This window comes from Ambystoma mexicanum, chromosome 10, assembly GCF_040938575.1.
Source record: "Ambystoma mexicanum isolate Mex_15411 chromosome 10, UKY_AmexF1_1, whole genome shotgun sequence".
In the NCBI taxonomy this organism is placed as follows: Eukaryota; Metazoa; Chordata; class Amphibia; order Caudata; family Ambystomatidae; genus Ambystoma; species Ambystoma mexicanum.
This window is the reverse complement of record NC_090932.1, coordinates 465,984,897-466,011,662: the sequence shown is the minus strand read 5'-3', so window position 1 is coordinate 466,011,662 and position 26,766 is coordinate 465,984,897.

The window sequence follows — 26,766 nt, the reverse complement described above, 5'->3', positions numbered from 1 at the left end:
AGGGGGGTTGGAGCATGGGTATGTGGGGATGTTTGGGGGAGGTGGGGGGTGTGGTGTGTGGCAATGTTGGGGGAGGGGTGGGTGGTAGTTTGTTGCACAGTGAGGGGTTTCTGTTCACTGTACATAGTTATGAATCATTTAATACAACTGGTTTGCATAAGAAAAACACATGACTGGAAATTGCTTTTTGAGAGTGTGTCCATTTATTTCTTAACAGTGCCCAGTACACAGTGTTCCCCATTCCAAGTGCCTTGTCTAACCCAGTCCATCAAAAGTAATGTGCAATCAAACTTTGGCATACTACACGTCCTTCATTCACATTGTGCCATGGTAAAATTCTTGTTCTCCACCATCATACTCCTCTTCATCTGGTGGAATATGGTCCATGCCAGGGGGCAGGGGAATGTTGCGCCGGATGCACATGTTGTGTAGCATGGCACATGCCAACACTATCTTGCCCACCTTCTTAGGCCTGTATATGAGTGCCCCACCCGAACTGCTGAGGCAGCGGAATAGGGCCTTCAACAGGCCAAAAGTCTGCTCAATCATGACACAAGTGCGTGCATGTGCACGGATGTAGTCCTCTTCGTGCGTGTTGACTGGTTGCCTGATGGGGGTCAGGAGCCACAGCTTCAGGGGATACACAGCATCACCTGCACATTGGCAATGGAAAGTGTATTTGTGAACATTGTTGTCATTCCATGTGTGCAATGCCTGTACAGTGTTCATGGTCACATGCCACAGATTCATCATGACTGCACTTGACATTTCCTCATAGTGAGACCCAGGTAAGTGCACATAGGGATGACCCATGCTTGGGGGCTAAGTTTGGCATTCACGTCTAAGGGACCTTTCCATCAGGTGAGGCACTCACACAAATGAGTTCATAATTACCATCATCTGCCGACATCTGATGGGTGTGATGCATTGGAAATTTGTACTATACATGTGGAATGCATCATGACATGTTTGCCTGATGTGTCCCATGATACACTGTGGTTTGCTAATCATGGTCATGGCTACTTGATGTCACCATATACTTGCCCATCACTGCCTTCCCCCATGTCACCAAGGGCCAATGACAATGGTGGTATGGTCCGCCAGTGACGGCAAACATTTCTGTGAGGGGGCTGGGTGTGTACTGGCATGGAGGAGCAGAGGTACTGTGAATGGGTCCTGCGTCACTCACTCATATGTTAGTGGTGGTAACTGATCAGTTATTACATAAGTTTCCTTGCTTGCACCATTGCAATTGTAAGTATTCCTTAGAGATGTCTGGCCCAGTATACTGGTCTGCGGTGTACCTGTGGGGTGGGTGCAGTGAAAGAGATTACCATGTGAGGTAGTTGGATTTGCCCCAGGCATGGATGCATGTCCCTTGATGGATTTTGCTCCGCTCATGTATTCCAGGCATTGTGTCTGCAGGGTGGTGCATCGTGGTACCCATGGTTCATCATGTCCGATGTTGTGCAAGGTGCATGTGCTGGGGCGGGTGCTGTGTTTGTTGCTTGCATTTACGCACAGCTGTGTAGGAATGCCACATCTGCATCCATTGGCTGTGTCGAACATTCTGTCGAAGTGATTGGGGTCACAGTTTTGCCACCCAGGTCGTTGTGTTTCCCCCTCGGCAACACCCCTCATACCCCAGCCAGCAGACAGGTTGCCTATGCTTGTGCCCCTGGCAACACCCCTCATACCCCAGCCAGCAGACAGGTTGCCTATGCTTGTGTTCCCCCCGGCAACACTCCTCATACCCCAGCCAGCAGAGAGGTTGCCTATGTTTGTGCCCCCCCCCCCGGAAAACCCTCATACCCTAGCCAGCAGATAGGTTGCTTATGCTTGTGTTCCCAACCACCAACTACTCTCATTGCCCTGTTCTTGGTCTTACCCAGCAGCCAGGTACATTGTGCAGCATGTTGTGCCATGTAGCAGGGAAGCGCAGAGTTGTGCAGCACCATGGCATCATGTGTGGATCCCGGGAATCTTGCACAGCAGTGCATGATTGATTGCCTTGCATTGCACACCATCTGGACATTCAGGGAATGGTAGAGCTTCATGTTGCAGTAGACTACCTCCTCGGCATGCCGGACTACCAGCTCCACATGGGTGCAGTTGATGGCATCAATTACATTAGGCATGCCTGCCAGTGCATAGAATGCCATTCTGGTATCATTCACATCCTCCACAGTCCATGGAAAATATATGTGGTCCCTTCCATGTTTCAGGAGGGCATCAAGCACCTGGTTGAGCACATGGAAGAATCATGGTTGTGAGATGCCATGCAGCTGCCTCACAGTGTGCTGGCTGGTGCCTGTGGCAAGGAAATGCAGCACAGACACTACCTTCAGCAAAGGGGGGATGCCTGTCCGGATGTTGATGAGGCTTACCAGGTTGTCATGGATGAGGTCCACTATTGTGCATATGGTGTCCCTGTGCAGGTGGTCCAAGATGTGGATCTGTGCAGGGGTTAGGTCAAATGGTCTGGCCCTTAAGGAAGAGGTATTGGTGGCTGCCTGCGGGGTACAACTGCCTGTCCTGGTGGTATGTGCTGGCCCTGTCTCACCCTCCTTCTCCTCCTGCGCCTCCGCTGCATTCCTTGGTTCAATGCCTGCTGGAATAGTAGGAGTGCTGGCATGTCTTCCAGCCCCATTATTGCAACTGCTAATGGTAGCATTTTGTCTTTGGAATGGGTGTGGTGTGTGGGTGTGCTCCTGTTGTACTGTTCCAGACTCCATTGCCTCCACCTGTGCTGATGGTGTGCACCTGTGGCAGGTTTCAACACAGCAGATTGCTATTAACGGCTGCCCCGCGATGCCGGTGTTAACGGCATCATGGTACCCATTCTTACCGGTGTATGGATGCGGGTAGGTGTATGTCTGTGAACCTCGTAATGTACACTTGCTTACGGCATGCTGGTGTTACTGGCATGGCTGCCACGTGCCTGCGCCCATTCCAGGTAGGTTGTACCCAGTCACAACAGGTCCCTGCATTTGCTGGTAGCACCGGCATCACGGGTCGTAATGCACTGGTCCGGTAATCAATGCCAGTATTCCCTTACTGGTATCGTTATTAGCGGTCTGCCAACCTTGTAATGAGGCCCATTGAGTAGTTCATGATAGGTCTCCCGATCACCCCTGACATCGTGTTACCAATGCTATAAACACAACCCCTTCTAGGAACTTTTCATCAAAATTAATTTCATATGTGATGTCATCATTGATGTCATCAATGACATTTGTGATGTTATATATGATGTCCTGGGTGTTTGTTTTAGCAGTGCACAGTGGTGGTGCAAGTTATGGTTGCTTAGCTCCCAGAACTCCCCTTGTTTTTGCATATTAAGTAGCTTTGAGTTTTCACCCCAACTTACAAGGGTAATCCAGACATGGAACCCTTGCTCACTGTTCTTAGAGAGGCACAGCTCGACTGCAGTGAGGAGGCGCAACCAGGGTGAAACACCTGTCTGGGGTTGCTGTTGGTACTCTTGTTCAGAAGAGAATTGCCATGCATTTCGGTGCAGGACTGCCCCTGGGCAGGACAAAGACTGATATGCAGTGGACATTTCTCTTCTGTGAAAGGATGGTGAGCTAAAGACGCTGGTTGAGACTCTAACCCAGGATATAGGCTGATAGTAGAGAAACTCCCAGAACCCACCTTGTTTTTGCTTAGCTTACCATAATTGGCACATTTCTGGTGTTTTTCGGTTTTACTTGCCACCATAACGTCCCTTTAACAATGTTTTTTCAATGAATTGAATAGCTTTTTATTAGTGCAACTTAACCATAATGTCCCTTTAACAAAGTTTTTTCTGTGAGTTTCATAGGTTGTTATCAGTGAAAATGTTTCATGATGTTACAGCACTGTATATAAGTTATTAATAATTCATCTTTTAACATATATAAAAGAACTGTAAACCTCCTTTAAGAAACATATTTTTTGCAATGCATACTGATGTGTGTTGTTATCAGCAGCGCATGCCTGAGGACACAAGCCATGGTTGAATTGCCTATGGCGTGAGACTAGAACATGGCCCCAGCCCAACCAAACCGCACCCGTTATCCACTGAACCTACCCTGTTATCCTAGTTCAGTTTCCACTGTACCCTCATGATGTGGCCAATGGCCAGTGCTCATGGCCTGCAGCCATGGCTAGACTCCATAATCCATGGGGCATTGGCTTCAGCCATGTCGCATTCTCAAATAGGCAAATCAGAGCAGACATTTGTTCTTGCTGAGGGCCAGGCCCACTGCCCAGGCAGCAAAGTTATATAACTATTTTTTGTACTTACTTTTTGACACTTTCAAAAAAGTAAAACACAGGACAGATTTGCAAAAGCATACTTTCAGGGCCTTGCTGATGCTCCTCGTGCAAGTTTGCTGCAATCCCATCCAGCACTTCGGGCTGGAGCCGCAAGCAGATATATTTTTCCCATTTAAACCTAGTGCATCGGCCATGCCTAAACCCCCAATAAGTAAATCAAACAAGGCATTCGTCCTTGCCGAGGGCCAGGCCCACAGTCCATGCACCAAAGTTAGATCACTAGTTTTTGTACTTAAATGTTGACACATTTGGAAAAATAAAACACAAGACAGATTTGCAAAAGCATGCTTTCCGGTCCTTGCTGATGCTCCTTTCACAGATTTGTTGTAATCCAGTCCAGCACTTCGGGCTGTAGAATATTTGTTCCCATTCAAACCTAGGGCTTCGGCCATGCTGCACGCTGCAATAACCAAATCAGAGTACACATTTGTCCTTAGTCAGGGCCAGGCCCACTGCCCAGGCACCAAAGTTATATCACCATTTTTTGTACTTACAATTTGACACTTTAGAAAAAATAAAACACATGACAGATTTGCAAAACCATGTTTTGAGGTCCTTTCTGATGCTCCTCGCAAATGTTTGCTGCAATGCTGTCTAACATTTTGGGGTCTAGCCACAAGCAGAATTGTTTTTTTCATTCAAACCTATCCTGATTTCGAAAACATTTACCACATAGCTGGTCCCTGGTGGCCATGCCAATTTTAACACCATTGTCAGTCCCTCGTGGTCATGGCCAGTAGCCAGATTGGCCATGACCCGGATAATCTGGCCACTGCCCATGGCTACAGGCTACACCTCAACCCCCAAAGGCATATCACTATTTTTTGTATCTACATTATGACACTTTTCAAAAAATCAAACACAGACACATTTGCAAAAACATGCTTTAGGGTCCTTGCCAATCCTCCTTCCACAAGTTTGCTTCAAATCCGTCCATGTTTTATTTTTTGAAAAGTGTCAAAATGTATGTACATAGTTATATAACCTAGCCCCCACTTGACTAAATCCGTTCAGACTTTGCACAGGCATTCAAGGTTGGGTCTGTAATCTTTCTGAAATATTCTGTGCAGATTTGTCAAACAGCAACCACGTTATAAGCCATCTAAAAATGTTGAGACCCCCTTCTAATGTTGCCCCCTCTTGATAAAATATCACCAAACATTGGAGAACCATTCAAATCTGGTCTAATATATTTTTTTGCAATCTTTTGTGCAGATTTGTGAAACGGCACCAAATGTATAAGCCTTTAAAACATTTTGAGACCCCCACTCTAACTTGGCCTTCTCTTTGCAATACAGCATTAAACTATGCAGAAGCATTCAGAGTCAAGTTTAAAATGATGTTGTGAAATTTCATACAGTTCCAGTAAGTGGTGCCAAACTTATAAACAATCTAAAAAGGCTTTTCACCGACCCTGTAATGCAGAAATATGCATGAATGTCCCAGAACATCTGAGATGTTCGTGGACTTTGTAGAAGAAAAAACACCTGAATTATAGTTTTTTATGGCCACATCCCATCCTATCTTCATCACGCCTTGTCTCATTTGTTTGACAAGTGCAATGTTTTTTAATAATATGTTATTACTGCGATGTCCGCAGACTACAGGCGCTGTTCAAGAATCCAACATGTCATCCGTTTCAAATTTTTTATCACACCGCACATTTTTAATTGACAAATTAAAAGGCACTTTGATATCTGCAGACATCACCACAACCCTGATTGGTCCAGAGATGTCCGCGGACCCCAAATCAGGAAATGAGTCTGCACACCAGACCCAGATAACACTAATCTGTGTTTACCTACTTTTAGGCCATTTAAAAAAAAAAAAAACTACTGGATGGATTTACATCAAATTTACAAAAGCAACTTTTTGGGACTAAGCCACCACTCCTACACTCCTAGCATCTATTTGGTGAACATCTATGCAGCGGTTTGGGCTATAGGTGCGAGCAAACAGTGTTTTTCCATTGCTTCGATGAGGATTTCCACAAATTATGGGACCTCGCCCCCATAGACAAAACCGCACCAAACTTCACATGATCATTTTGAGGGGGGGCATATATTTCTTTTGCAAAGTTTAGTGAGGATTTGTCTGGGGGGGCAAACTTACAAGCCACCCAAAAAGTGTTCTTTCTGTTAGTTGGGTAACTTAACCATAGCTGCAAGGCCGCTAGAACTCCCCCGCCCCACCCACCTAATTTGAAAATATATGTATATATATATATATATATATATATATATATATATATATATATATATATAAATATATATATATATATATATATATTTCCCTTCATACTGATAGTGCTATATTAGGCCTTAGATGTTTGACATGCCCCATTATCGAGTTGTGTTTGGACAGTGTGAGCTGCCATTGGGCATTGTGAGCAAGAGAACAGGCATTTTAGTATAAAATCAGAGCTATAGGCTGCACATTTCACCACGTTATCCTGATAAATTGCTTTTTAGAACTAGGGATCAGTTAATGTAATTTTATTTTGTGATGAAGGCAGATGTTGAATAATTGTTTCAAATGACAATAACTGGGGTGTTGGCCTTAGTCACGGTATTAATAAGGCTTAGAAATTGCTCGGGCGGTATATGACAACAACGGTTAAAGACCAATTCGATTTTTGCCACTAAACTATCACATCCTTCAGGAGATGGGTAGGTGTTTATATGTATGTCAATATATTTTTTTACAATAATAGCCACCCCACCCCCTCTTCAGTCAATACAATCTGCCCTTAGTATAGTATAGTATAGTCAGGGGGCACAGCAAGCTTTGCAGCATCTGGAATAGAATCAGATAGCAATGATTCAGTAATAACCAGACGATCACAGGAGGTGTAAGACAGGTAGTCAAAGACTTCGACCCCATGCTTAACCAAAGAGCCAGTGTTAAGCAGTGAAAAATGCAGTGACTTTTTTCAATTTTTGTTGCACTGAGCATTTTTTAAGAATGGTGGCAAGAAAACAATATTAGCAGGGTCTGTAGCATTCGATGTCTGAACCAGTTCCCTGGGAGCTGATACAGATCACTTTTCCCTTAGGATCCTGTCAGGGGATTCACAGTTGTTCACACATTTTTAAATGAGAAAAAGAAATAATTGATTTACAAACAAAAATACCATGCATAGAGGACCTCGCACAGCCCTTACTCCAGTATTCAAGACTTCAACCAGACACAAACTGGCACTAACCGGCTGGCCCACAAGCGCCAGTGCTCACACGCCGGGTCAGCATATGAGGAAGGCAGAAGGACTTCAATTTCACAGGGAATTGTAATTCTGTTACATGATGGACGGACTATGCAGAAGGCAAGCAGAGGGCCAGAAAGGAGCAAGTTTAAAGTGCAACTGTCGCGGATACTTAGAACTTGGTGTTAAAATCATAACCAGCCGTGGTGCAGAGCTACGCAGCAACCGTGCAGCAGCTACAGTTACGCCCCCAACCACGTGCTCTGTGCCAAAAACATTGCACAAATCCCCTGCATGGCGCAAAGGCCAGTGGACCAGCATACAGCCCCCCAACCATGAAAACACGTGAAAAACTCTGTGCGCACCCCTCCGAATACACGTATCCCACTTGCGCTAGCGAAAACGCGTGTAAAAGTCCACGCGCACCCCCGAAATACACGTACCCCACTCGCGCTAGCGAAAATGCATGTAAACGTCCACGCGTATTCCAAGGGGTGCATGTGGACTTTTACATGTGTTTTCGCTAGCGCGAGTGAGGTACATTTATTCCGGGGGTGCGCAGGGAGTTTTACATGCGATGTGCATGTGTGGGGCCTTCTGGGTGTGCCCTTTCCCCCTCCCCATGCCCTGCAGGCAGCCCACACCACAGGGGACTACCCTACACCCCTGACCATGCCCTGCAGGCAACCCATCCACCCTGATCATGCCCTGCAGGCAGCCCACATGGCACCATGCACTTGTGAGCCCGAACACATGTCCCCCCCACCATTGACGGGCACCTGCCAGCAGGCCCGGACTCATGTCCCCCACCCACCCACCATTGACAGGCACCTGCCAGCAGGCCCCGACTCATGTCCCCCGGTGACGGGCACCTGCCAGCAGGCCCCGACACATGGCCCAACAAACAACATGTCATAACAAAACAGACACATGACCCTAATGCCAACCCAAATCCCTCCTGCCCCCAGTACAAGCATGCAACCATCCACTGCACCCACTCCCAAATTAGCCATGCCATGAGAGTCTCAAAAGAAACAGCATGGCCATGCATGAGTGTACAACAGAGCCAGACAGTGGCAACACATGACTGAGACAATGCTCATAGAGAATGCACAAAACCAATGAGAGTACACCACACCAATAATGAAGGAATATGAAATGTATTGAAAAATGTAATGAAATAACAAAATGAAAAATCAAATGTGCAAATTAAGAAATAATGAAAGGAAAAAAATGAAATGAAAGAATGGCAACAAAAATCCACAACAGGAAACTAGAAAAGTGGTCCATTGCCATTGTCCATGTGAAGTACATTAAAAAAAATAAAAACATTTGCTCCACGGAATGTCCAAAGAAAGAAAGTATGTACAAGTCTGCAACTATATACAACGGAAGTCCAAAGGGTCCAGGATCCACAAACAAAAGGAAACCTAGAAAAAAGTCTGATGAATAAAAAACTATATACATAAAGTGGAGCAATGTCCATCAACTCCGATAAAAATATTAAAAAAAGGAAACCTAACCCTAAAGAATTATATACAAAAGCGGCGGTAAAGTCCTACATCTCACTCTTATATGTTCTGGGCCAGGGTATTATCGAACTCCTCTTGAATGTCCAAGAGGCGGGCCTCTTCCCTGGCCTCGAGGTCTCGCAGGGATGCAGCCATGCCCTCCTCCAACTGACTGCGAGTTGCCTCGTGGCACACAGCCCGTCTCAATGCCCTGCGCATGGAGTTCTCCGCCCTGACCATAATGAGCCGTGCCTCCTCCGCCCGAAGCCGCTCTCCATCTATCTGCTGGACCAACTGCTGCCACACGGAAGACACTCCCAATCCAGGGTCCTCCTGTCCTCCAGCCAATGCCTGCCCCGGTGATGTTGATGGCCCGAGCCATGATGCTTCCCACGCTGAGCCTGCTGCTGCCTCCAACACAACTGTCTCTGCCACCACAACGGCATCCGGGATGATGGAATCCATCGGCGCCGTCATGCACGTGCCCTGCGCGATGATGCCGGCACATCCTCCATCCGCTGGGGTCCAGTTGGTGGGGTGGCCACTCCTGCTGGACCTCCGACTCCCGACTGTGGCAGGGATGGGATCTCCACCGGGCTGGTTGCGTTGGTTGGGGCAGATCCACAGGGGGCCCTGGTTGCTTCTGGGCCGGAAGACGGCACAGAGAACGACTGGCATATAGTGTGTACAGAGGAGGAGAGGGCTGCAATACTGGCCGACACATGGAGGAAACCGCCGACCATGGTCCCTCCCAACTGGGCCACGTTGGCACACAGCTCTTCGTGATGACGAAGTCCCCCCAGGAAGCACGCACGTCATCACGAATTTCACGTATGCGCAACGCGACACCAATCAGGACGGACTCAATCCGGTCATGGGTCCCCTCTTCTGCAGGTAGAGGAGTGCCAGATGATGTGAACCTCCCCCCTACCTGCGGACGGGCCTGGGACGGGGCATCCCTGCTGGTCCATGGTGATGCAGTCAGTGTCAGGGGCAGAGACATGCACAGACACCTCTGCGGCAACCTGTGCTGTCTCCTGCCCCTGCCCTTGGACTGCAGCACTTGCACCAGTGGTACCACCCCCACCAGGCCCCATGTGCGGCTCTGTAGCGGCCTCCTCCTCCTCTATACACAAAAGCAACCTGGATGGCTCCACACCGTCTTCTGCCGTTGCAAGCCCCTGGGGGGGGCTCATCCGCCCCTTCCGCTGCAGCCGTAGTGGCAGACGTGGCACCAGTCCCCTCGCTCCCGGATGATGGAATTTCCTGGGAGGGTGACTGGGCCTTGCGTTGCCAGCCGGTGGAGGCATCCCTGCCTCTTTCCTCCACATTGCCGTCTCCGCCCTCTTCTTCACTCGCCGCTGTGTAAAGGGAGACATTGAACACAAGCAGCAGGGTACTGAACTATAGTCCCCTAGACACAAAGAAATAGCAAATGAGTGGCACTGTCAAACGTCACTTCTATCATGTCCCTCCACAATACATGGGTCAGTGCAGGTGTTAGGGAGAATTCTCATTCTATGGCTAATTTCCCTTACCTATAGAGTTCCCCAAAGCTGCTGGATTTGAAGGGTTTGTTTCCTTTTACCTGCTAAGAGTGAGACTCTTTTTCCCACTCTTAGGCATTTTTGCTATGTGTGTTCTATGCTATTTTTGTGTTTAATGCCTATGGGATCTTTCTCAACCCCATAGGAACCATCTTTATTCACGTGTGTTACACAGCACCCTCAGTGCAGTGACACAGGAGTGTTGCAGCGACCCCCAAACATAGACTCCATACCCTGGGACTGACTACTGTCTCCCAGGGCATGTAAAGTCCCCATTGACTTTACTAGTCAAATCCTATGAACTAAACCAGTACAACCCATCTTACTATGGAGGTACTGGAAGGGGTTAATAGTTTTCCCCCATATGTTCATTTTCGAGAGGGTACCGTACAGTCCCGCTATTAAATGTTTCTGGCTGGTGGCAGTGGTTACTACCATAAATATTCGGCCGCAAATATTTCCTTATGGGATTTTCCCATTGTTCGAGGCTACCACTTTTTCTGACAGCCTCTAACATACCACCAGTGTATTTTACTATTAACTTTACTCTGGTAGGTTTTTATTGCCAGAACTTTAATATAATTTCTTTCTGGTGTCTTCCTCTAAACTCCTAACCCAGTTTGGGGATCCTTTGCTTGTCCTTTTCGAGGGCTTCTGCCGAGAAGGCGCCATTGAGTCTGGGGTGGGTCCATTGTGTGGGAGGGGTAGTAGGACCCCTGGACAGGGTTGCCTCAGCAACCCATGTCACACTCTATCCATATAGGCTGGAGGGTCTCCCGCCAAGATGACCACTCCACTGTGTGAATGACAGCTAGGCTGTATGAATGGGGATCTTTTTGCATAAAAGCAGGGTCCTGAGGATTGGAAGAGCAAGACGTTGCCACTGGAACTAAGGAGCTGAAGAGGAGAGAAGTCAAAGACATCTGCAGCGTCTCACCACTTTTCTCCACACGACGATAGAAGATCTTCACCTGCAAGAGCCTTCTTCCCTTGAGCTGGTGGGGCCAACCAGTTTGCCAGTTTGCCAATCACCTTCCCGGACCTGCCTTGGTCGAATCTCCCGTACCCTGTACTCGGAGGCTGGATAGCCAGGCACCAGTCCACCCGGACGGCGATTTAAAGGAGCGTACCTTTTATTCGTTGGGAAGCACCGTGGCTGGTTTCATTCCTGGGTAGTACAGTAACTCGAACCTTCCTCCACGACGTGAGCCTCTCTTCCTCTGCTGGATCACCTGAACTGCAGGAACTACCATGAACACACGCCACCGCAGGAGCCACTTCTTCATTTAAAGGTCCATTGTTCCGCCAGGCCGCCCTTTCTTTGAGGTAGCACTAAAGGTGTTTTCAATCCTTTACCTACCTGTTGGTTTGGCCGCCCCTCTCTCTTAACATTGTCTTTTCAACTTCTGCATCCACCTTTTCAAATTCGTTAATCAAAGACTTGACTGCAGCTACAAGAATATTTTGCTACTGGGCCTTGCCCTCTACCACTGAATCTGGCACAGGCCTACTGACTCTGGCTACATTTGTTAGACCTGCCTTCTTTAGATTGATTCTCATCTAGAACTGTGTTGGTGCACCTAATTCTTACAACTACCCTTTCCTTCCCATTTTTAAACCTTGTGAAATGCCATTTTGCTCAGTATTGCCTATACTGATGCACTGTCTTGCTTAAACTGGTTCCCAAACTTAAGGAAAGTGTTGCTAGGGTGTGTATGAAACTATTTCTATACAACTTGTGCTTTCCCTCCCTTGTGAGGAACTGATAGAGTATCCCTTGTGTGTACTTGTCACTGTGCCATTTTGCTCAGTTTTCACTCTGGTTCACTTCGTCTACAATTTAACTTGGGAGCGTGTATATTTTTCCTTTGACTTAATTTAACTTGCTTGATGACTTTGATACATGTGTTTTATCTAGAAGTGTGTAAAATAAATATGTAACTACTTTTTACTACAAAGCTTTGGTCAGTGTTTCCTTGTGCCACCGTACTGAAGGCCTATTGTGTAAACCCTGAATACTGCTCATCTCCCTCTTGAGATAAGTCTGACTGCTCAGCCACAGCTACCAACTAAATCTTTGTGGTACAGACTGATACCAAAGGGGATTTATTGCTCTCACCTGTAGTCCTAATCGTATGTAGTGCTAAGGGAACTGCACAGGATTCTGCCTAACAATGGGCACCTGCCAGCAGGCCCCGACTCATGTCCCCCCACCCACCCCCATTGATGGGCACCTGCCAGCAGGCCCCAACTCATGTCCCCCCACACCCCACCCACACCCATTGATGGGCACTGCATGCATGCTGCTCCGCATGATGTATTGTAACCATACACCATCCATCTGGGTCAAGCCTGACTGAACTCACATGCAACACCATCATGTCCCTACACACACACATCCAAACATGACCCATGTCACACATGTAGCCAAGTAGCTAACTACCAGCACACTGCAACATGCCCTTTTTTAAACGTGAATGCATGGCCACTTACCGCTCGACTCCAGACGGGCCTGCATCCTGAGGATCTGGAGGTGAAGCACTGGGCAAATGTGCTCCAGGATCCTCATCTGCTGTGTGGTAAGCTGGACCCAGCGCCCAACTGCATCCGCTGCTTCCAAGAGGCATCGGGCCTTCTTGAGGGTCCTGAACTTGTAGTCCTCACAGCGCTTCTGGAAGCGATGGTGTGAAGAGGGCATCATAATGCCCCAGAACCTGCTCCACCAGGATACCAACTTCATTTTCACTGAAGCTGGTAGCCCTCTGCCTCTCTAATGGGGGATTGCCACTGGTGCCGGAAGGTGTTGTATCAGCATGGCAACCCCCGAGGCAGGAGTGGGTGGGCAACTGGGGCCTGAGGCTGGGCTGTGGAGTGATGGAACTTCAGTTGGGAGTCTTCTGTTCCAGCAGGGGTGGTCACAACAACTGGACCCTGGCAGATGGCAGATGTGCAGGCACCAAATGGCAGGATACGGTGGCAGCAGGCAGGTAGGCAGCAGCAGATGGCTTGTGGCAGGCTGCTCAGGGCTCTGGGGGGCAGTTATTCGGCCTTCTGGGCAGGAGCATGGTCGCCTGTGTGTTGTTGCATTGCCAAATTGATACAGAGTGATTTGGCACTTGAAAAACAGCACGTTTGCGTAATTTCCGAGGAAAGGCCCTTAGTGTGTAAGCGCGTAGGTGATGTAACATGCGTGCAGGCGTTTCCCTTGCCATGGGTTGAAGGTCCCACGTGGGATCCATCATTCTGTACGTGCTCTTCGTGGGAAGAGGTACGTGTATTCTGGGGGTGCACGTGGACTTTCACACGTGTTTTCGCTAGCGTGGGCGGGGTACGTGTATTCCAGGGGTGCGCGTGGACTTTCAAACGTGTTTTCGCTAGCGCGGATGGGATACGTATGTTTCGTGGGTGCGTGTAGACTTTCACACGCATTTTCGCTAGCGCGGGCGTGGTGCATGTATTCCGGGTGTGCGCATGGACTTTCACATGCGATTTGTCAGTGTGTGCCCTCCTGGATGTGCCCCCCTCCCCATGCCCTGCAGGCAGCCCATCACGCCAGACCATGTCCCACAGGTAACCCATCACCCCACACCATGCCCCACTGGCAGCCCATCACCCCACACCATGCCCCACAGGCAGCCCACGTGGCACCAAGCACTCGGGAGCTCCGACACATGTCCCCCACCCCATTGATGGGCACCTGCCAGTAGGCCCCACCCACCCCCATTGATGGGCACCTCCAGCAGGCCCCGACTCATGTCCCCCCACACCCCCACCCACCCCCATTGATGGGCACCTGCCAGCAGGCCTCGACTCATGCCCCCCAGACTCCCCACTCACCCTCATTAATGGGCACCTGCCAGCAGGCCCCGACTCATGTCCCCCACAACCCCCCACCCATCCCCATTGACGGGCACCTGCCAGCAGGCACCGACACATGTCCCCCCACCCACCCAATTGATGGGCACCTGCCAACAGGCCCCGGCTCATGTCCCCCCACATCCCCCACCCACCCCTATTGACAGGCACCTGCCAGCAGGCCCAACTCATGTCCCCCCACCCCTCCCACCCACCCCCATTGACGGGCACCTGCCAGCAGGCCCCGACTCATGTCCCCCCATGCCCCACCCACCCCCATTGATGGGCACCTGCCAGCAGGCCCTGACTCATGTCCGCCCACACCCATACCCACCCCCATTGAATGGCACCTGCCAGCAGGCCCCGACTCATGTCCCCCCTCCCACCCCCATTGATGGGCACCTGCCAGCAGGCCCCGACTCATGTCCCCCACACCCCCACCCACCGCCATTGATGGACACCTGCCAGCAGGCCCCGACTCAGTCCCCCCACACACTCCACCCACCCCCATTGACGGGCACCTGCCAGCAGGCCCCGACTCATGTCCACCATACCCCCCACCCACCCCCATTGATGGGCACCTGCCAGCAGGCCCCGACTCATGTCCCCCCCATACCCACACCCACCCCCATTGATGGGCACCTGCCAGCAGGCCCCGACTCATGTCCCCCCATACCCTCCACCCACCCCCATTGATGGGCACCTGCCAGCAGGTGCCACCTCATGTCCCCCCACACCCTTCACCCACCCCCATTGATGGGCACCTGCCAGCAGGGCCCGACTCATGTCCCCCCACCCACCCCTATTGATGGGCACCTTCCAGCAGGCCCCGACTCATGTTCCCCCACACCCCCACCCACCCCCATTGATGGGCACTTGCCAGCAGGCCATGACTCATGTCCCCCCACACCCCTGACCCACCCCTATTGATTGGCACCTGCCAGCAGGCCCCGACTCATGTCCCTCCACACCCCCACCCACCCCCATTGATGGGCACCTGCCAGCAGGCCCCGACTCATGTCCCCCCACACCGCCACCCACCCCCATTGATGCAGTTGTTCATCATGCTTTTGAACACATACACAATTGATGTGCATCACTCATGACAGGACTCACATGCAGCACGGTCATGTCCCTGCATATTCACATCCATACATGGGCTTTTTCAGGCATATGTCCAAGCTGTACACTCCTTGCACACCTCAACATGCACTGCGTCCAATAAGTACTTAGTGCTCGAATCCGGACTCCCTCTCAAGGACCTGGCGGTGAAGCGCTGGGTTAATACGTTCCAGGACCCTCATGTCGTTGGTGGTAAGTTGGACAAGGCGCCTCACTGCATGTGCTGCTTCCAAGAGGCGCCGGGCCTTCTGGAGGGTCCTGGACCTGAAGTCCTCCCAGCGCTTACGGACATGTTGTATGTCGCGGGTTGCCACCCCCTCCGCGTTGATGGCAACCACGATGTCCAGCCAAATCCTCTCCCGTCCATCCTTGTCGGTGCATCTTCTTCCATAGAGGGCATCATAATGCCCCAGGACTTGCTCCACCAGGATGCCAAACTCTCCTACTGAGAAGCTGGCAGCCCTCTGCCTCTCCGGCTGGGGTGTGGGTGGGCAACGGGGTCATGGGGCTGGGCTGTGGAGCGATGGAACTTCAGTCGGGAGTCTTCTATTCCAGCAGGGGTGGTCACAGCAACTGGACACCTGCAGATGGCTGACGTGCAGGCAACAAATGGCATGGCAAGTGGCCAGCAGGCAGGCAGGCAGGCAGCAGCAGATGACAGTTGGGAGTCTGCTCGGAGCTCTGGCGGGCAAGAAAATGCCCTTCTGGGCAGGAGCGTCGTCTTCTGTGTGTTGTCGCATGGCCAGCTTGATACGGAGTGATTTGGCATGTGAAAAAACAGCACATCAGCGTGTAATTTGAGGAATGGCCCTTAGCGCGTAAGCACGTATGTGACATGATACGCGCGGGCGTTTCCCTCATCACGGGTGCACAGTGATTCTGCACGTGAAAAAACAGCACGTCCGCGTGTTAATGTGTGTAATTCGAGGAAAGGGCCTAAGCGCGTAAGTGATGTGATGCGCATGGGCGTTTCCCTCAGCATGGGTTAATGGTGAGCGGGGCCAGCAGTTCACTGTACATGCCTTTCGTGGAGACCAACTTGTGTTGCTACTTCTGGTTGTTTCGTGCACCATCACAACTTCACAGCGGATCAAGGAGTATCTCTTTTTTTGGCAGCGGTATTGGCTACGTGTGTTTTTCATTATCACACTTGTCAGACGGTGGGAGTCCCCCTGTGTATCACGTACCCGTATTCGAGGTCATAGTAGCCTGCGTGTCCCACGCGTATGTGTTTTTCGTGTCCCTGGGTTCCACTGCGTACTGCGGGAGGTAAATTCAACACATATGGGCTACTGGGGGTTGCGTGCACGGTTTTACTGCAGTTTTGGGGTGCTTGAGCGTTGCGTGACCCTTCACATTATCACTGGGGTCACATACAGCCTTGCAGGTGCACAGGGGTGCTGTTAACATCTTGTATCCCACCCCCTTCACCCCAATTGCCCAGGACAATTGTCATGTACACCTCCCATTGGCACTACTACATCTGAGTCGGCACTACTACATCTGTGCCATGGTTGGGAGGCCATGAAAGGTGAGGGGCGCCTCAGCTGGGAGTACTCCACATGGCGGGCATGGTCAGGGACATAGCCGGGGTGACCAGGGAGTAGGGGGACTCCAGGGTGTCCAGGGTGGCTGCAGAGGGGAAGAGGCAGGGAAGCGCCACTTCGGCATGATATTGTGCCACGTGTTGGTGCAGTCATGCCACCACCCCCTGTGGTTCCAGGAGATGCAGCTCTTGCATCTGGCACTGGTGCCCATGTGACCCGGCAGTCTGTTTCATCAACTGCCACAGGTCCAAGGGTAGTGGTAGCTGCAGGTGCAGCTGTGGACACAACCACCCAGGCTCAGGGTCCGCCAGCGCATGTTGTGTTGGCAACTGACAAGTCCCAGGATGATTTCCAGGAGGTCAGGAGGCACACGGTAAGTCCACGCAGGGCTGCCCTGACCGAAGCACATGTACCTGGGGCAGTATTGTCATCTGCTGCTCCGAGCAGCCAGGTGTTGGCACATGCATGGGCAGATGCAGCCGACACCACCACGGCTGTGAGTCTACCATCCAGGCCAGTCCCGGTCAATGACCTTGGCATAGCAGATGTTGCTGCGCAGCATCAAGTCAAGGGCACCCAGCAGCCACTGACGCAAGTCAGGACTTCCGTCCTCGTTCCACCTGCCACTCCCTCGGTTCAATCCACCAGCGCCACTGCCCATACAGATCAGGGCAGCATTTGCCAGTCAGGGTCCAGACCACTGTCCAAGAGGAGGAAGGTTGCATCTGCAGCAGAGGCTGGGACCCCAGACACAGCTCCGGCCTCCGGCACGTCGAGGAAGAAGTCTTTCTGCAAGCAGGAACTGGACTTCCTTGTGGACTACATGTCGGGACATGACCGTGATATGCTAGTGGGTCCAAATTGTCACACTACGGCTGCCCAGTGTTTGTCCCACTGGAAGCATGTTACGGAGGGTGTCAGTACAATCGGCCATAAGGTGCGCACAGCTCAGGAGTGCGAAAAGCATTGGTATGACCTCCTATGCTCTGCTAAGCTACAGCGTGCCTCTAATTACAACATGGCTCTGGTGACTGGCAGGGGGCCACCACCTGAGGAGGAAGATCTCTCTTCGCACGAGTCAGACGCTGAGGAGTTCATACCAACAAAATTGTACAAAGGAGTGGGAAAGATGCTGGACTTTGATGCCCCATCCAGTGAGTGTTGTCGCGTGTTTGTACAGACCATGTGTGGTTTGCTTGTGTGATGTGTTGTGCTTGACTGCCACTACATGCTATGTGTACATGGTTCTCATGTGCGAGTCATGCAATGCTTCACTGATGTGTGCCTGCTGTGCAGCATGCTGGACATGTAGAGCAGATGGGGACTGTCCTCATCACCACACCTGCACCCTGCTCACATGCTACTCACCCGGCAGCCCCTCCGGTCCATGTTCCAGCTCACTGGCCCTTCTGCATGTAGCTTGGGGTGGCTTTCAACTCAGCACTTGGACTATGTCATTGCATGACTGACGTGCATGTGGGTTCTGCCTGCATGCAGGTACTCCACGTAGGCATGCTCCCTTGCCCCTCTGCCCCCCTGCACCCCAATTTCACCATGACACTGGTGGGTATCATGTTGGAGTACTGCAATGGCCTCTTCAAAGCTTCTGTGTACATGCACCCTTCCCCCTGCCAACCTGCCAGACACATACAATGGGGTACATCCTTTGTCCTTGATGCAGGGTGTCTCACTCGGACTGTGCAGATGGCAGATGTCCGAAGGGACATGAGTGCCCATTCATGCTCCATGTGCATTCCATGAATGCCCCTATGTGTCCTTGCCCGGATGATCATTTTAGTATGTGTACAGGATGACATACATTTAATGGCATTTGGTCATCCATTCCATGCCCACTCTGGCTCAGTCCTACATCACGCATATGTTTAGGGTATCACAGTCTGTGTGGGGCACAGGCCTCCCCCTGTTTCAGGCCCCCTGACTCTGTTCAACTGGTGTAGTGGCTTCTGCACACATGGGTGTACTACTGAGGGTTCATCATGTGTCCTGCTTACTGTCCCATTCTCATCTGCTGTGTTGCCAGTTGACTCAGATGATGCAATTGATGCTAGTCAACACTGTCTGCCAATACACAGTTCTCTGGTCACCCTTTCTCTGTCATGCAATGCTTCCATGCATTTTCACTAAGGGGGGAGAGGTGGGGGGGCCGGGGGGGGCTTGCCTGTAGCCATGCAACTCATTGCATGCACATTGCACATCATGCCTGAACGTGCCCTTACACTTCCTTCATGTTTATTGATTGACATCATAATGCACTTGTTCATGTAGATAGTGGGTAACGTACACATGTTCTGCACTGCATCAACCCACTTCTGAGCCGTGTTACACCGTTCTACATGCCTACTCACTGCTGCAATGTCAAAGTGACCTGGCATGTATGGTCACATTTTCGTCCCTTAACTGTCATGAATGCCACGGGCACAGGTGCATACTGTGACACATTGTGGAATCACGACCCGGACCAGGTGATTATTTGCTGAAATTGAGTTTTATTCTTCAAAATCAACCAAAATAAATTATAGTCAATTAGGTCTTTGAGCGTTACTTCACTTCTCAAGCGGCCTTCCAGGGACGTAACTTAGCCCTCCTAGGCCTCCTTGGTGTCCGGATAGGCCCACCAGTTGTTCCTTCTTTCCTAGTCCTCTCTGTATGATTAAAAAAAGCAACAACACAGAGTCGATCAGTTCCCGGGCTTTTATTTGCTTTGAGTGACTTACTTCCCCACCAATTGGGAACGTCCCTGTCTATCGGGCTTCCTATTGGCTGATCCTGCCATATCCCACCTACTTTAAAGGCTGCCGTCTGCTTCCAGATTACCTGGTTCTCCCACTGGTCAGGAAGGATCTGTTCATAACCCGGTACCGTCCCATGTGGCCACCCACCCCAGGAGAACCCCAGAACCCCGCCTCCTTCTACCTGCGGGGGCCACAACATCATCACTCCGGCAGAGTGGATCGCCTCGCTGAGCAAGCCGTCTCTCTCCCCGCACCTTTCCCGGCCATGAGAGGAGCTCATCAGGCTGCATGTGTCCTTGTGCTACGGCTGCCTGCGTCTACCGCTGGCTCGCTGTCTTTAGCCCTGACCATGGGCTGCGACTCCCGACGCCGGCCTCAGCGACCTCAGGTAAGGACCGGTCGGGTCTGTGTGGGTATTGCCCCTCGTGCCCATCTGCCATGCCCCCGGGGTGTCTCCTTTCCTGTTTTGGCCCATGCACGTCAGGTCTCGGTATCCGCTGTTGGCTCCCGCTGGTTTCACCTTGCATTCCCCTTTCTTCTCTCGCCCCGCGTTGCTCCTCCTCACACACATGTACTCAATATTGGAACACCCTAGTGGGTGTTTAGCAAAGTTGATTGGTCAATCTGCGGCCTATACCAACGGGTTTAGGGCACAGATTGATTGTAGCCTGCCAATCGGGTTGTGATGACTGTGGAGCTGACTTCACGTGTGTATGTGGACACTTTCAGATACATCAAAGCAAGCAGGGATGTAGCTGCTTGCTTTGCTGTATTGGATGCTGTTCAGGTTCACAATACAGGTGTATAGGGAAAGGTGTGTTTTTGAACACTTTCACATGTACATATCTAAGCAGCTTCAACATTGTGTAGTGCAACATTGTGGCTACTCACTTATGTGTGTGTGAAAGTGTTCATTTACACATGTGTCTTCCGCAGCTTTTTGGTTGACTGACTAATATATAGTTTGTTGACGTTAATGCTGGTGAGATTTCAGCATTGTGCCCGTTATGTTCAACTGGCATAATCCTGAAGGTGCACTGTTGTGCAGTATGTGTAAGCCCAGGCCCACTTAGCTAATATGGTGGGGCCTGGCTGTGAAGATTTTGCACAAGGAATGATGGAATAGGGCACATTCATAGCACAATGTGCTCAATCTGGCCCTCGGGGGTATTCTGGAGGCTTCATGGCCTGCAGCTCTGACCATACTGGGCGTTATGGTCCCTCATGCCTGGTTGCAACTACATGGCCCATGACTCCCGGGAAGGGGCTGAGCTGCAGATGCATGAAGCTATATTGGTGATCATGGTTTAGTGATGCATGTGTACATGCATATTACGTGTGTCATTGTGTGTTTGGATTCACTTGCAGCTGTGGCCATTTAGCAGTTCAGACATGCTTATGGTACATGCCATGTCTTTGTTGCCATCTGTCATTTCTGCCTGTGACATGTGCCTGACAGAGGTGGTGTGTGATGGAGGTGATATACTACATTTTGTACTTGTTTAGGCTTTGCTATTTAGACACCTCCATTTCTGCTTTTGGGATGTGTTTGCATATCAATGCCACTGAATGCATGCCAGATTCTCATTTGTGTGTGACATGTCTGCTTCATCTGTTGGCTATAGATGTGATGTCTATGTGTGTGTGGGTTATGTGCTTCTGACATGTGTACTCATGTTTGTTTTTTCCACTTTTCAGATGATGACGCAATGGAGGCAGAGGATGATGATGTCATTCCAGACAGGGTTGCTATCACACCAGCAACCCAGCACAAGTGGGGGTCGTGGGGTTGTAGGCCACAAGAACCCACTTGTGTGCCAGACCATCATGTCTAGGGATGGCAATGAGTCTAGCCCAGATGATCACTCTAACGACAATGTTGAGTTGGATGCGCATCATGTCCATTCGTCAAATGTGAGTGATTCTGATGTGGACGATCCTCTGTCCGTGACATCTGCACTGAGGGGCCTGACGGTGGTGGGACCTCTGCCTGTGGTGGATCGGGACGCATGGTCACACTCCACACCAGTTGCTGATGTGCCTGGGGTATCAGTCAACAGAGGAATGTAGTCCTGCAGCCGCGGGTGGTGTCAACCCAACAAGGATCATGGCTCCTTGGGCCCCGCTTGTGTCAAGCTCAGCAACACAGTGGTCATGCGCCACTGGGGTATACTGAGTGGGAGCACGCCATGGTTGCCAATTCTGAACAACAGGGGGCAGCAATTGATAATATCGCTCAGAGCATGCAATGTGTGGCCCAATCCGTGCTCCCCCCTGCTAGGCAGGTGGATCTCTAGCAGCGGGCAGCACAGTCCATGACCCCCTGGCTCAGGCTGGGCATGGGGGCCTCCGACAGGGCACGCCGGGCTGAAATGGTGTCTCTGCATCAAGCACTTGCTGCTCACGCAGATGCACACGGGGAGGCCCTGAGGGAAGATCATGCTTCCCTCCGATCTACTCTGGGTGTGCTCTTGATGTCCCAGAGGCAGCGGACAGAGGAGAGGTTGGTGAAGCTTGAGAATACCATCTCGGCTGAGCTACGTGCTTGCTGGGAGGTGTTCCAGATGTCATGCCAGGCCATGCAGGAAGAACTCTGTGTTACACGTTTTACCTTGCAAGGGGAAGCACGCGTATCACGTGAGGATCTGCATGCTGACCTATGTGTCATCGCTGCACAGAACCAGGCTCACCGGTCCTGCAGACTTGCTGCCGATGAGGGGCAAACTGTGCATAGGCGTGGTCAGGGTACTGTGACACGTCCACCTTTTGAGTCAGAGGGTGAGGAGGACGACGACTTATCTCCCACATAGGTCGGGCCGTGCAGTTGTTGAGCCCATGGAGGTTTTTTTTTTATCTCAACATCATCGCATGTGGGTGTTGAGGTGCGCCCTGTACCTCCCCCCTCCTGGGTGCATCCCCCCTCAGGTCGTATGTGGCCATTTTTAATTTTTATAGTTATTTTAATTAGTTAATATCGTTTAAAATTGCTTGTCTATTGTGCATTCATGTGACGTGTGGTGCTTTGTGGCTTTTGAAAGCATCCACTGTCTGTTACAGCTGGGCCCTTCAAGCTTGTCTCGTGTATGTGTTTGCAGCTTGGGGTCCTGACTCATATATACCACTCCTGCTTCCCCTATCCATGGGCTCGCAAGGATGGTTCGGTGTTACACCCATTTACACAAGGGTATTAGACTTTCGTCATATCTGTGGCCTGTCTGCTGCTGTACTACTTATGTTAACACCCCTAGTGGGGATTTTGGATGTTTTCTCCACGGCATGTCTGCAATCATTTTTTGTGTGTACATTATTGAAATGTCCATTTATTGATGTTGATTGTGATGTATGTTCTTTTCTTGCCAGTAGATGTGCTTGATGCACTTCATGCGGTAGACAGTAGCCTGCTCCCTTTGCCTGTCAGAGTCACACTGATGGTGGGAGGGGGCCAGATGTTGCCAATGTCAGGTTGGTCCATGTTGAGTTCTGCCCCTGGAGATTGTGGCAAAGGAGGATGCATTAGGAATGTGACCCAAAAGGCACAAGTCACGGTCCAGTCCTCACCTGAGATGTCCGCCTATACTACTACTACACTCTGTTCCCTTTGGACGGCATGTTGTATCTGTCTTCCCTCTTGGACTTTGATGCTGCCTGAGGGCGCAGTTCTCCTACGGGACTACTGCTCTTTAACTTGTTTTTCACACTCTGGTGCCTTTAATCCCTGTTCTTCTTACTGCTACTGTCCTTGATGCAGATCTTTCCGCATGTCTTTCGGGCTGTTATTGCCACATACTCTTACACTGCCTAGGTTTGCCTCTGTAGAATTCTGTTCAACAGCATCTTTCTGTCACTCCTCCTGTCTTTCATCTATTACATCCATGCCTTTATGTTGGCTGCTGGCTTTTACCAATGCTATTCAACTGTTGTGGCTCTTGACTTGCTGTCAGCTGTTTCCAGCTATCTCACATTCTCTGTGCCTTTCAAGACTCCTGCTGTCTCTGCCTTTCTTTGTTCACACTATCTATGAATGATTGGGTTTCAGCTCAACCATCCAGTTGTGCCAGCCTCATTGGTTATTTTCGACTCAAGTTCCAGCTCTACCTGTCAGGGTACAGAACTTGGGGTTGTGTGGGAGGAGGTGGGATGTAGGTCTCAGACATGGCCCAATAACAACCAACATGAAGACACACACAGTAAACCTTCAAGACTTATTGATGCCTTTTATGGCCTTTCTGCAGGAAAACAAGCATCCAGACTACCTTTGCCAGCAGACACCGGTCCAAGAACTACTAAACCCTTGCCACGTTGGTTGGGGCACACGTGTGCATGCGCGCGCAAGCAGAAGCACAGTGCTTCTGCTCAGACGTCCGACAGAAGCAGATGTGTTTCCAGGAGCTCCAAGCAAGGTGAGCAGCACGAGGGGCCATGCACCAGCCGACCTTCCTCCAGGCTCCTCACACATGCAAGCTAAATTGGGCCAGTGCTGGGGAGGTTGACCAGGCGTTGGGGAAGGTGCACACAGTACAGCTTAACTGCGCTGAAGACAAAATGCCAAGAAGCTTTCCCAGTTGTCACGGGCACACGCAGGGGGTGTCGTCCATATCCTCGAGTCCACCCTGCTCCATAGAAGCTAAGTTATTGGCACAGTAGCGTTCCTCGACACAACCTAATACAGCGCAAGGGGGGGCACCCAGCACCGCACATACTCGAGTGTAGTGCATATCATTAGCAGATGCAAATGGCCACGTGCGCTACCTATAGAAATCCACGGCTGACAGAACGCAACTTGTACTGAAGTCGCACCTCGCCACACGCGTCTAGCAGCTCACCCAAGGACCATTTTTTCATGTGTGATTCTTACCACATGGTCTTCCATTTACCGCGGGGCCACGTGTGGCTTTCTTAACGCATTAATAGTGTATGAATCATCACAGGGGCAAGCAAGAGGATACGAATGAAGCAGCAGACAAGAGTGCTTGTTTGGGGAGGAGTCACTAAGTTTGAGGCATGAATGGTCTTATGTGTGTTGGGAAAACACACACAGAATAGTAACTCACACTCTCTTTGCAGCATTGAACTGCTCCTGTTACCGGACCTGAGAGTGCGCATACAAGAGGCCAGCACTCATCCCAGAGATACGTCTCTCTTTGTCTCGTCTTTGAGCCACTTTGTACAATGTGCATGGGGAACATGGTTTCTCTGATTGAGTATGTGTAGTTGTCAATAGTAGGATTTTGTCTTTTTCCTACTTTCCCTTGCCCATCCAACTCCCCTCTCCTGACCCTCTTTTCGGTTATGCTGATTACCAATGCTTATCCAACAATGGATCCCTGACCCTCTTTCCCAGCCGGGGTCGCGGAGGCCTGTGTAAGTTTGACCTTGCAGGCACCCAGACCGCGGAGGGGGTGTTTGGCTTGTGCCACTCCTGCACCTGGAGACCGGAGCTGTGCAACTACCCATCAGTTGTTGCATTCTCATTGATTGTGTACTGAAAATGCTACCCATCCTGTTGATCCATTGTTCAACTGTGCTACCTTGGTAGTTCTTCTGTCATTCTGCTTGGACATGTGCTTGCCCATATTCAGCAACTTCAAGTCATCTACTGGAGACTCTTCCAGGGTTTTTTGTGGGCTACAGGCTTTTTCCCAGGTTTGGGGGTTTGGCTCCTTGGAGTTCTCTGCGATTTGGTATTTTTACCAGTCAAGGTGGCCTCTGAGGGGGCTGGACTCTATTTCCATGCAGGGTAGAAAAAGGAAACCAAGGGGTAGGGGGATCCTGAAGCCAGGGAACCTAGAAGGAAGAAGCCAACGGACCCCAGACACAGTTCTTCTGAAGGCCATGGTGATGAGTAAATGAGTTAGGGGCTTTTATTGTCGGACAGTACCCTTGGGCTACAGTGTTTGGGCACTCTCTGACATTGTCATTGTGGGGTACTATGTACATGATGTGTTCTGCTGGTCAATGGTTGTTCCTGTGTTGGCTTTACTTTTCAGGTGTCAGGGGATTGTTGTAGTTTGACATACTGGGGTGTACACATGGGCAATGTTCACATGTGATGTGTATAGGACACTGAGGGTCACTTGATTTCACATGCATGTATTTCGTGCATGTCCCTACTGACACACACTTACACAATGCTCGACATACAACCACACTTCCATACCCACACGTGCACACAGATTGCCTTCTCTGGCATGCTGTGTCCCTGCAGCGCATGATCACTTACCATTTGGGGATCATATACATGCGTCAATGGCTTATTTTTGTTGCTTGTCCTTTTTATATGATGCTCAAGGTGTATACCCAACAGAATGGCTGCTCACTGTGCTGTGTGCTGAGTGGTGTGTTGAAGGAGACACACACAGCACACAGGTTAGGGATTTGCGAATTTGGCTTGGACAATGTGCATGCCAACAGGCATTCTGTCTTTTGTTGATGATACCACTGGTGGCATACATTTGTGTATGACTTTGTATGTGGGGGGGTTGTTGGTCAGTCATTTGACCTGATTCCATGTCAGGTACGATTGTCTCAGGCCTGTTTCCATTTATCACATGTCACTTAGTATCTAATTGGTCATGTGTTGGGCTTTTGGTTTGCTCTTTTGCTGTTGCATGCCATGTCATAAGGGTGTTGTGGGTTTTGAGCGTTTAGGTGACATTCCAGTGATTGTCATTGCCTTTTTTGCAGGGGGGTAGTGTGATGTACACCTTGCATGTGTTCCTTTTTGTCACACAGGATTGGTTATGTTTAAGTAGCTAGGGATGCACACAATGTGGCACTTCCGTGGCAACATTCTCAGGGTGGTAGGGTTGTGACAGTTAACTGTCTCTTTGTCATCATCGATTGTCACCTGGTATGTGCCAGGCCTGTGTGCACTCCACACGGGTGGGAGTTTAGGTGAAAAATGTGGCC